This window comes from Herpailurus yagouaroundi, unplaced genomic scaffold (assembly GCF_014898765.1).
Source record: "Herpailurus yagouaroundi ecotype Mexico unplaced genomic scaffold, PumYag 403, whole genome shotgun sequence".
Lineage (NCBI taxonomy): Eukaryota > Metazoa > Chordata > Mammalia > Carnivora > Felidae > Herpailurus > Herpailurus yagouaroundi.
The window spans coordinates 1784169-1796393 of NW_024412620.1; the positions used below are offsets into that span (position 1 = coordinate 1784169).

Below are 12225 nucleotides of genomic sequence, written 5' to 3' on the forward strand. Positions count from 1 at the left end.
CATGCTCTGTCTCTCTCTGTCCCAAAAATAAACGTTGAAAAAAATTAAAAAAAAAAAAAGGCAGAAGCAGCATGCAGACTACAGTTCTCTAATTTCTGGGAACCCTGGAGACCAGCCTGCTTGCTGCATTTCCCTGGACTTTCTTCCTTACAAAATCACTGTCCGATAATCCTCACTATAGTTTGCTGCTTCCCCTCCTCTCTCCCCGCTCTCTGCCACCTCAGTGTGCCACAGTTTACCCTACTTTTTAGTTGCTTAAACTGAAGACCGCTCCCTAGATTCTAAGCGCACTTCGGTTACAAGAAAATCCAGAAAACTTGGGGGTAACCCGTTTCCTTTCCCTTCACTTCAACATCCTTTCTTTTTCTCTGCTAAGATTTAAACAGTGAGGACTGGCAGTAAAGCGAACTGCTAGCCAAATGTCTCTCGGAAGGCTGGAGAAGGCACAGTGCCTGAATACCTGAGTGCTACCGTTTTGTTGCCCTCTCCTGCCACTCTCCTCCAGGGGTGCGCCTGAACTCTGCCCCCAGGTGTGCTCTGTAAAGTAGACCGTTGCTTTCTTCACCACCATTCTCAGGGTGACCCAGTTCCATTTTTACTGTAGAACTTAGTCTCCTGCAAGCGCCGTGAGATCAGAAGGAGATCATAAGCTCGCTGGGCAACACAGTAACCAGAAGGAAAAACATGCCAAGGGCATATCATTTAAGGAACGTTTGCCTTATCCAAAAGCACTCTGATTGCCACAGCACAGGCTGTGCAAACAGAATGAAGCAATGTCCAGAGCGTGCCCTTCGCCGCCCCCCCCCCCCCCCGGCCCAGTTCAGACTGAGGCCTCCGCCTCCTAGAAAGGGGACGTGCCGGTGCTCCTGGTGCACTGTGTAAAACTTGAATGGCTTCCTTCCCTCCTGGTTTACAGAAGGCAATGGAACACGCGCCTCCGTTAGGCCCCTCCAGCTCCGGCTGCACCCGCCACCTGACGGAGCAGTTGTGTAAGGATCCCCTGTGTTATCTCGGCCCAGCACGGGTTGAGGCGGTTATGCCCGTTGTTATCAGCATGGAAGGCCTGCTCTTCTAAGCAAACAGTGTCTCGACTGCCACCCCAAACACACGGGCTGCCCCTGGATTTCGGTGTTGGTGTTTTAGTGCCAGGTCTCCTGGGTCAGCCCGCGCCATCCGTGACGGGAGAGACGAGCCTGTGGCTGAGGTGGACGTGTGGTCTGTTTCTGTGCACTGAGTGGACATTCGGGTTCCTGAAAGTAGGCCAAGTGACAGGCGGTAGGTAACCCGTGACACCGGAGACAGATTCTAGAAGGCTCTGGGAAGGTGGATGGATGCGCTCGTGCCTAAGTTTGGCAATCTAGTGAGTGACGCGGAGCAGAGTCATTCAGGCTGGCGTGCCAGTCCTCTGCAGCCGATTCACGTTTGGAGACCGTGGGCTGCTGTCAGATGTGCTGGTTGTGCCAGATGGATCTGGGGAGGTTTGAGTCGGTTTCAAGCTTCGGGGCAAGTTGTCATTTTTAGAGGCTGTTACCCTGGGCCCCCTTCTTTCAGCCCCTGTGAAATTTTTTTCTTGGATCCCTGCCCACAGCAGTGAGTGACTAAACTGGATCAGAGTTAGTGCAGAGATTCAGGCTGTCTGACTGACGGTTACTGGATGGCTCTTCAGCCATGTTCGTTCTTCTGGTCATTTCCATTAAACAGGCCAAGTCGGTTGACTTCTGCTGTGTTTTAAATTGGCAAAACTCAACTCCGTTTCCAAATTGCTATTGACGCCGTGGAAAGAGTAGGGTAGGAATTTCTGTTTTATTTCATTTCCTGAAGTCATTTTTTTTTTCTTTCAACATGGGAAATTGGCTAATCCAGCTAATAACCTGCTCATCGTATTAGACTCTGTCCTACCTTCTGGCCTCACGGTGAGTGATCTCTGCATTCATCATATGCCATCATGAGCTCTCCTTTGTTGGAACGGAAGCTTCAAATGGGCAGGCCCACGTATTCCTAATGCTCTAAATGAGCCAGTTGTAATGCTATCCGTCAACGCGCAGGTGACAGAGGTCCATCTCCCTCTGTGTGCCAGGAATGTGCTCACCTCTTGTCTTTTAAGTTAACCCACAGGATCTCCACTCTTCAATCTCTCCTCTTTGAGCAGGGGTAACCGGAGAAGGGTTATGCGAGGGCACCTCCTTCTGGCCTAGTATCTGACACCTTGGTAATACGTATGAAAAACACAGCCATAACCTTAACTACGGCATAAAGACTCGGCTTCTGACCCACAGGGACTCTGAAAGAGGAGAGGGTGGGGCCTGCCTCTTCCCCAGACGACTCTGGTTTATGACTATAGTAGCATGCTTTGGTCCTAGGTGTTTTAAGAGGGTTTGGGAAAAATGGGTTAGCTGGCTAATGTCATTATAATTTTTATGACCTTTAATCTGTTACGAGTGGGGTTTATTGCATGATGAAAAAGCAACAGAAAAGATGAAATAAAAAGTTCACCCGTGAAACAGTTTGGATCTGCAGCAGCTGGTCGTGTTGAAACATTTTCTGCTTTGCTTAATTCCTAAGGAGGCATAATTAAAGTCAAATGCTAAATTTTGGGTAGCAGCAGATAAATGCTTCTAAGCTTTCCTCACAATACTCCTACTGCTTTCGTGAACCATGGAAACCTTTTTCTCGTTTATTTTTAATTATGTCCCATGTATCTGTTACCTGATGTCACCAACATGGAAGTGGAAAAGTGGCAATGATTGTGCCGGACTGCCTGCGTACGCTTTTGCTCCTCTGAGAATCAAGGCTCGGTCCTTCTCTGAAGCAGGTAGGAGCCGCCAGAGCACGTGTCCCTTCGGGTCTTCAGTCGTGTCGGAGGTGACCGGTCTGTAGAGCACCATAGCTCACCACACAGAGAGCAGCCGCAGTCGTCCATGATATGAACAACCTGGAGTTTTCCAAACAAGGAGTGAGACAAGACGAGGGAATAGCACATCAGGGAAGAGTTGTCCTCTGCCAGGCATCAGCCTCCCCGTTTTAAAAAATATTTTTAACATCCTCAGTCCAGCATGTCCCGCTTTCGTCTTCAACCTGTACTTCCTACGGCCTAGGAATTTAAAAGAGCTTACTTCCAAACCTGGCCTGCAGCCATAATGTGATTAGGGGGTAATCTTTTCCAAGTGTCTGTCAAATTATGCCTGCTAATTTCAGTGAGGCAGGTTTTTAAGAGTCCCAGTGAACCCATCCATGTAGGGACTGAAAGCTCTGGCCCCTGAGATCTATAACCCCTGAGATAAGCCAGAGCTACAAATACATCGTCTAGACTTTGAAGGAGAGAATAGGATTCTTAATATAGCTCACCAACCACCAAGTCGTGCCTAGACTCTCTCACAAGTTTTCTATAACGGGAGAAGCCTGCCTGCCTGTTGACTAGAAAGAGTCTCACCTCCTCTGCCACCGCACAGATAAACTAAAAAGAAAGGACTGCCCCCAAATCGGGCCAGATGGTGACCCCTGACTATTTCAGCTCAGGATGTCAGCCTCTAAAGCATCAGGTTTGAATCATCTTGGTATCACGGGATTCTATCATTGTTCATTCATTTGAATCTGCTGACACGCTTCCTCTGGAAAGTATAGTTTGGCAAGGATGACTCAGTGGGTTTTTCTGTTTTGTTTTATTTTGTTTGGGGGTGGGGGGTGTTTATCAAAACATAAAGACGGAATGCTTTGAGAATTTTTCAGCACCTCATGATTGTTTCAAAACCAAGTCTGAGAACGTCCGCAGCTGGCCCTGCCTGCTGTACTCACCACCAGTGTGGCGACTGTGAACCAGTCGCTATGGGTTATCAGTGCTGACAATGAGAGAGAAAGAGAATGCTAGAAAAAGGAAATAAATGGACGAGGGGTAGGATGAGAGACGGCCTTAAAGAGATTCTGCTTATTCTGATAGTTCCTCAGAATCCAGGACGTACCCTTTGTGGAAAAGGGAAATGAGCAGTCCTGTAGGGATGGCCATTTTCCCCGGGGGCCCTAACCGTCAGCTCTCCCATCAGGATTTCTTACGTGTAGCCTCCAGGGGCCCAAGCGTAACTTCAGGATGAATCCTAACAAGCAGCTTCAAGGAATACAGTTTATTTGGGAAATTGCAGTGTGTTTCTTAGGCCAAGGACTTGTACCACACAACAACTTAAAACCTAAGAGAACTGAGCACATGGAAGGAAAGGCAAACGAGTTCTTAGGGGCCCTTGGGCAACTCAGCTCCTGCCTGCTTCTGAGCTGGCCCTGCGCCACTCTTGCCCTGGCAACAGGAACTAAGTGGACGCTGAACTCACAGACCGCCCTCTGCCGCCCTTGAATCATCCCCTGGATTCTTGAACAGGCTTTTTGCCTTATGAGAGCCTGGCCTAAAGCTAGAAAAGGACCCTCCTGTGCTCGCGTGAAAGCAGCTGTGCCTTAAGAGAAACTAGAGGCCAGGCAGGAATAAAAAAGAATAGCAGCCTTCCCCATGCTGTTCAGATTTCCTCATAATCTAGTAGACACCAAGCCAGGACAGTCCCGTGGCTTTTTGGACCATTGTAAGGCCGAAACTATCAGAACTTAGAGCTTAGAGGAGGCAATGAAATGGCAATGAGAACAATAGGTGTGCCGTCCATCGCTTCTCATTACCCAGGAGGTAATTTCAGTCCAGAGGCAGAGACCTGAAGTGACCGCAGCTAGACCGTGACAATGCTCAGGTCTGGTCTTGCTTTTTCTATAGCATGAGCCTGGGTACAATTTGACCTTGTTTTACAAACGCTGCCCAGCCCTGCCTGTGCATCTGGCTGCTGACAGGCTCCCGATGCAGGAGCAGACCCAGGATACCCAATCCGATCCACTGCAGAGAATCCTTAATCATTCCCAGGGTGGAGCCCTAGCCCACACATCTCTGCCTTTCTAATGCACGTCCATACAGGCCTTTATTAGTACATTTATTCTTTCAACAGTGACTTATTGAGCTATGGCGGGCAGGGCCGGGGCGGATTGGGGGCACTCCAGTGGCATTTGTCAGAGACGGGAGCATCCACAGCTCTGCAGACCACACGTTCATATGTTTTGTTGTTTAACAAAAGCCTGGCAATGGGTTTAGAGAAAACTCCTAAGTTACCTCCACTCTGCTCTGGTTTTAAATTTGTGTAAATCTGTAAGTGAATGGGGCAGGAAGGGGAGATAGATTCAGAAGAGAATGTTCTTATGTAAGGCTTGTGTTCTGAGCTGAAGGAGGAGAAAGATGTGCTATCCCAAAAGCTACTTGGCTCTCACTCCCCTCCATTTCCAACCTTGAAGATGAGATTGGGGTCACCCTTGGGGTTTCTCCGGCATGATTTCAGGTCAGGGGTTCGACTCCTGGTACTCTCTCCTCAAACATCAACTCTATCCCAAATTCACTAGGCAGAGAAAGCACAGAGGAGGAGGAAGGACCAGACACCAGACTTCCCCACCACCCTTCCCTCCCTGCCTATCTCCTTCAACAACTTGCTGGCTAGCGTTGCTGTTTTCTCCGGTTGCTAAATCGACATTGTTTATTTCTGTCCCATCATCAAACCCAGTGCCTGAGACCCAGGCGAGTGCTTGGGATAGATTCCGAAACATCCTCCCTGAGATCCTGCTCTGTGGTTTTTGAGCAGAGCAGCTGCCCCACGTTGTCCTGGTTCCAGTCCCTGCCAGGAAAGCTTCATTCAAGAGCCCCTTTCTAGGGGCCCTGGGGTGACTCAGTCAGTTGTGTCCGACTTCAGCTCAGGTCATGATCTCATGAATGGCAGGTTCGAGCTCTGCATTGGGCTCTATCTACGCAGACAGCTCAGAGCCTGGAAGCTGCTTTGGATTCTGTGTCTCCCTCTCTCTCTGCCCCTCCCTGCTCATTCATTTTCTCTCTCTCTCTCTCTCTTTCAAAAATGAATAAACATTAAGAAAAACAAAAGAGCCCCTTTCTTTTCCTTGGAACCCCAAATCACCTTCTGCTTCAAGGTGCTAGAGAGACAGTCCAGGCACAGCAGCAGGAGTGAGGCGGAGAAGGCTTCTGACTCCTGTAGGGGCCAAGCGGAGGGAAGGACCACAGGTGCTTCCCCTCAATCCTGCTGAAATAACAGGGGTCAGGCGCTTCCGTGGCCGGCCTTCCTGCAGGGACAACTGTCTCCCAACTGCAGGGTCACACACGTCACCCCTCCTACCCATTCCAAACCAAACCTGGCCCCAGGCAGCTGCATTTCAAAGAGCGAGTAATCCCCCCCATCCTTCTTTCTTCATTCCCGGCCCTAAATTCTACTACCTCCCGGGGAGAAAGGTGCAGCATTAGCTGGGAAAGCCTGGGTGCCGCTGGGGCTGGAGAAGGGGGCAAGGCTGGGATTTCTCAGGCCGTGGAGTCAAGGTTGGTGAAGTTAGAAACCAGGGAGAGAGCGCTGGCAGTGTCCCCATCCCAGCCCTGGGAGTGTCCCCCCTCCCCACACAGCTACGTGCTCTCCAGGGGCTCCCCCAGGGGCGCCAAGCCTCCCCCCCCCCACCGGCAGCCTCCCTTCTCCATTCTCTCGTGTCTTCTGTGCGCCAGGCACTGTGCTGAGCAATTCAAACATGAATTAGACACAAGTCCTTGCTCTCAAAATTTGGGGAAAGGTAAAGCTCGGGGAAAGAATTGACGTTCAAGGAGATACGTGCGATGATGCCCTAGGTGCCCTAGGAGTGAACAAAATAAAGCGTGGGGGCAGAGGTCAGCACAGGATGTTCGTGGTGGCTGCCCCATCCCTCACCAGCCAGGATCGTGTCCCCCACGGACCACCCACTATCTACAATGCCTCCTCCTGAGTCATGAATGAATGATGCCCAGGCTCTTCCTAATGGGAAAAGCGACAGACTGAGGCCCAAACTGGAGACACCAAACGCCCTTCCTCGTCCCTTTGGTTGGTAGCAGAGTCTTGGTTTGGAGCCAGACTCTCCCCTGCTGCTATTAAAAAAAAACAAAAAAAACAAAACAAACCTGCCCCGTTCACCCCCCCCCCCCCCCCCCCCCCCACCCCATGCGGTGTTTACAGTGCATTCGCAGCAACTCTCTTCCCCAGCCCCCACCCAGCTCCCCAAAGGTGCCAAAATGGGGGGAGGGGGGTATTTTTACCTACAGGGTTGGGAAAGGGGCAAAGGCTGAGGCTAGGGCAATTCCGTGGCGCCAGCTGAGGCTTAAATACAATGAGAAAGCCCCACCCTGCCTGCTCTGCCCAAAGAGGACCCGGGAGGAAATAAATAGTGCTGTGTGCCCTGCCTGGAGGGCTGGCCCGCATCTGTCTGCCTGGACCAAAGCCAGTCACATGAGCCGAGACTGGTTAAAAAGAGGGCTGCGGTAATCTCCCAGCTCAAGTGTCTCAATCTGGCAGGAGGAGCTATGTGGGCGAGGGTGTCAGCTCTTCTTTATGGGGCCTGGGGTAGACCGGAGGAGAGTGGGAAGGGGCAATTCAGGCCGGGGGGGGGGGGGGGGGCAGCCAGTCCGTGGGACTTTACCCCAGGCAAAACTATCAGCCCCCGGTCCTGGCACTGGGAGAGGGTGATAACCCGCAGGAGGGCAGTGTAGGCAGAGGAGTTGAAGGGAGAGAGGTTGGCAAAAGTTCCACAAGTCTTAATTTGGCCAAAGCCTTTTGTAGTGGGCACACGCGTGTGCACGCACACACACATACACCCCTGATATCTTTTCTTTCCCGTTGCTTTGTCCCCCTGTGTGCACTCCTGTCCCCATCTCCAGCCCTCTCCGCTCAGAACATCAGCATTTGATGACCTTCAACTGCACACCTGTGCCCTCTCCCTTCCGCCACCCACCCTCTCCTGTCGCTCAGGGCAGTGGCTGTTTCTCCTCTCTAGGCCTCAGTTTCCCTTTAGGCAGCTGGTTGCGGATCTGGCTCTGAGGGCCCCCTAGGCAATCTAGGACAGCACCCGGAGAGGCTCCCAGGAAAGAGTTTTTACTGAGGTCTCGGAACTAGGTGAAGCGATTCAGCAAGCTGAAGCCCTCTTTGTTCAGCTCTGAGCCCCTAAGAGGTTGGCGGACCTTGAGCCAGGAGGCCCATTTTGCTCCAATCCTCCTGGTAAGACAAACGCCCTGTGTATTATGGCTGAAAGCGTGTGGCCCCAAGTGTACCTGTTCATTGCGGAGGGTGTGCGGATAGTGGTCTCGGGATCATGAGGAGTCAGAAAACTTGCTCCCTGCAGGACAACACAGTGTTGTCGAATGGGGAGGTCCAGACCCCAGGAGCCCTAGGCCCTGAGAAGCCTGAACTCAAGGAGCCTGAACCTGGGGAATGGCGGTGGGGGGTGGAGGGAAGGCAGGGGCACATTCAACAGTGCTGAAGATTGTTAACCTGATGGCTGACTGTTCAGGGGAGAAATTGGGACCCCCCCCCCAAACAAAAAAACAAAAAAGCCATTCCGTGTTTGTAGATCTAACTAGTTCAGAAAAACACTGAACATATCGGGAAGGAGCAGGATTATTTGTGATTTCAGGGGCTATTAGGGAACCCCAAACTCCCTGAAGGTTACTGCTAAGGTTGGGGACAAATGTTCATTTTCTCTGGCTGGAAAATTTAAGAAATCAGAGGGGAGTAGGGCATATGCAGAAGCATGTAAGTTCCTGGAAAGTTATCAATAATTTAGGGCCCTGCTTGGGCCAGTGTTAAGCAGTCATCTGGAGAACCCTACAGGCCTGGAGCTAGACCAGAGGGTTAAGAGGCCACCATGTCTAATCCCCACTCAAAGAGGAACACTGGGGAGAGTCTGATGAAGAGGCCTTTTACAAAACCGGGGAAGGGTGACAGGAAACTATCAGGGGACAGTGAGGTTCCCAGGAGATAGCCACATTGGCCCAGGGAAAGGGCTGGTTGGTGCAATCTCAGAGAGCATGACTGTCAAAGAGGAGGAGGAGGCGGCCACGCCACAGAGGGCCTTTGAGGAAGACAAACACTGCCAACCTCTGGCCAGCAGGGAGGAAGCAAGTGGCTGAAAGGGCTGCCATCTCCTCTTACTCCCACACCTCCCACTGGCCAAACCTGACCGCAAGCCAGAGGAGAAGAGTCTGGCTGGTGTAATCCTAAAAGGCCAAACTTCTGGGGTGGCACAGAGCGCCATGGAGAATGATGGGTAGCAGATCCAGAGGGGCAGGGGCAGAGTATTACAACACAGTCTCTATGATCCCAAGCAGGCAATTTCATCAGCACCGATGAACAATTTGGGGGCACAAAACATGCACCAGGATTGTGCTGTCCAATGAGGACAAAACTTCAAGAATCTAGCAGCCCAGCTGGGGAACCAGGAGCAGGAATGTTTAGGGAAGGCTTCTTGGAGGAAGTGGGAATGTGAGATGGGGCTCGGGGACAGGTGAACGAAAAACTGGGAGTACTTTCACTGTTGTCGCTTACTCAGCAACTGGATCCACCCAAGGACAAGTTTCAGATTTTCCACCCCTAAGATTTTACACAACAGCCATGGACAAAGACACCCACCGGACTCCACACGTGACTTCTCACCTCACCTGGGAAGGATCAATTTCTGAACTGCCTGCCCGAACTTTCTCAACTGTCTTCCCCACTAGAAAAAAAGGCTTCAGAGAGGCAATACTGGACGAAAAGTCCATCAATGAGTAAAATCTGCTAGGCAGAGAAGGGAATTCCTGGCAGAGGACTTGAAATGTGTGGGAACAGCAAGAGGTGAAAAAGGATGGTGAAACACTCACGTCGTCTAGAACACAGGATAGCAGGAACTGAATCTGGTGAGAAAGATTTGGGTTGACTTAAAGGGAACATTGTAGGTCCAGTTCTGGAGTTTATCAGTCAAGCAGACAAATAAAAAGCCGAAGGGAGTTTTCACATAGGGGAGTAACATGATGCGTTTTCTTTTTGGCCAGAAAGTAATTTTCTGGGAGGAAACCGTATTTGTTCAGATGCAAGGAAAGGAACCTAAGATAGGGATCTGTACCTCTGCTCCACCCCTGCCTCCCCTCCACATCTCACCCCCTCACCCCAACTCCTGCCATCTCTCTCCAGAAAACAAGCGTTGTTCCCCCAAACTGGTGCAGTGGCTGTTCTGACTTGGCAACAAAACAAACAAACAAACAAACAAACACCCCAAAGCCCAATAAACGAGCTTGTCTCTTCTTCTAGGATGAGTGGACAAGAACACTCAGGAGAATATTTCCCCTTCCTCCAGTTTTTACCCCATCCCCAAATCTGCTGACCCAGAGACTGGGATGGAACCTTAACTGGAGCAGACAGCCTATGGGATTCAGGACCTGCCAATCTTAGAATAACCAGCCAACTCCAGGGCTTTTCAGTCTCCCTGGGGTTCTTTCCAAACTTTGTGGCTATTCCTCTAGGTCTGAGCTGAAAAACACCAAAAATAGGCCAGCTCTTTTCAATTTAATTAGCCATTCCTCTGAGGACACCAGATGGAATGAAGCAAAGACAGATGCATTGGGGGCAAGGAGGGGTGGGAGTAGATTCTAAATGGGGTTTCTCATGAGCCCAAATTCACCCCCACAAAGGGTGCTTCTTAGAACAAGGAGCTCAAGAGGCAGACGACGGGGCTCCAGGCTTTGGGCTCACAGGCCAAGGGTCTAAGTGTCGCTCTCAGGCGTGGTGTGTGAGGTGGCCAGAAGGATGGGGACGGGTGCCTGGGTCTCCTGGGCAGGAGGGAGGAACCACCGCTCCTTTTGCAGAGACTAAAGTACCATCACCCAGAGGCGGGGCAGGGGATGGGAGGGTTACCTACCCTTACCTGGCTCCTGTCTCACAGGCTGTGGGTAGCCAGCAGCCAACCCTGACAGCCTTGTAACAGCCGCCGAGAGATGCTGGAGTCTATTTCTGGAGTTCTTGAAGAGTGGAGGGAAACGGCCAGCTGCCTGGGACAAGACGATCCCTGCATGCCTCCCTCATCTAAAATTGGGTGATGTTTGCTAAGTAAATGCAGGCCACACTTGGGCAGTGGAGAGCTAAAATGACCCTTAGGACCTCAGGGGTCTCTCACCTTAGTAAGTACCTTCTCAGCCAGGCAGAGAGACCACCGATGTGGAGCAACTGCCCCCTCTGGTGGCGAACATGGGTATAAAGTTACACGGGGTCAACTTCATCTCCCACTTGAGTCCATAGCAATTTCTCCTCCAAAGCTCAAAAAAAAAAAAAAAAAAAAAGCCTGTGAGTCCAGGCTTGGGTCCCTCTAGCTTCCCTCTCTTTCTCTTGACTGCAGTTACAGTCCCTAGCCAGGAGCGTCTTTCCATTTTCTGAATTGATACTTTACAGTGGAAAAAGCACTGAGAACACTGAGTGAGTCACTTTTCCTTTTGGCTCCATGGAGGAAAAGAAACCACCTGTCTGCATATTCAAGCCTAGCTCTTTCCGTCTGTAATGTGGAGACGACAGAGGCACTGCCTGCCTCCCGGGAAGGCCACTGCCTGCCACGGTGCCGTGTGACAAGGAGTGGGAGAAGGGGGGCACTTCCTGGTCCTGGGACCCAGGTAGTCCCATCGCCGGCGTGGTCTTCCTTGTCAGGAGCTACTGTCACTGTCACTCATGCCTGGACCCGAGACACCTCCCCATGGCTCAGACCCTCGAGGCTGCTGGGCTCCTTGGTCCTGGTAGGGACGTCACCTTTTCAAGTCATCCAGGGCTGCCTGCCAGGGAAGGTCAGAGTGACCTGATGATTGTGGCACTCGGGATGGAAAGACTTGGTCCTGAGCCTATTTTGCTGTTGTTATCTTTATGTTGCAGTCTTTATGATTTATGTTTATTTTTAGGTACCTTACTGAACATTCCTTTTATGTGCACTGTGATGCTTTATGTATCAGATGCTGGGTGCTGTTGGTGGCAAACAAATCGGGACAATTGTTTGGAAACAATATGACTAGTGTTGTGACTGTTTCCACAGGGAAACTAATGGCATTTTTGCTACAGTTTCTTTCCTTCTTTCCTTCCTTCTACTGATAGCTTAAAAACTAAAATAAACCCAGTAGTGCGAATGGTCAATGCTTTGGATAGGTGTACGTTCAGGACCAATGTTGCACAATGTGTTTCAAAATTGTTTTCAAGGGGCGTCTGGCGGGCTCATTCAGTGGAACGTGTAGCTCTTGATCTCGGTGTTGCAAGTTCAAGCCCCGCATCGGGTGTAGAAATTACTTAAAAATCAAATATTAAAAAAAAAAGTTTTTTCTAAGAATTTATGTTACTAAGGGTTACCTTTAAACTT

At 50.7% G+C, this 12225-nt stretch overlaps 1 long non-coding RNA gene across 1 annotated transcript in view; it reads right to left on the reverse strand.

The window, feature by feature from the left end:
- Nucleotides 1-2428: 2428 nt before the first annotated feature.
- Nucleotides 2429-12225, reverse strand: part of LOC121022433 (uncharacterized) — a 30632-nt gene continuing 20835 nt past the window's right edge. The window contains exon 3 of the long non-coding RNA XR_005786939.1: nucleotides 2429-2932. This is a non-coding gene — a long non-coding RNA (uncharacterized LOC121022433). The remainder of the gene's footprint in view (nucleotides 2933-12225) is intronic.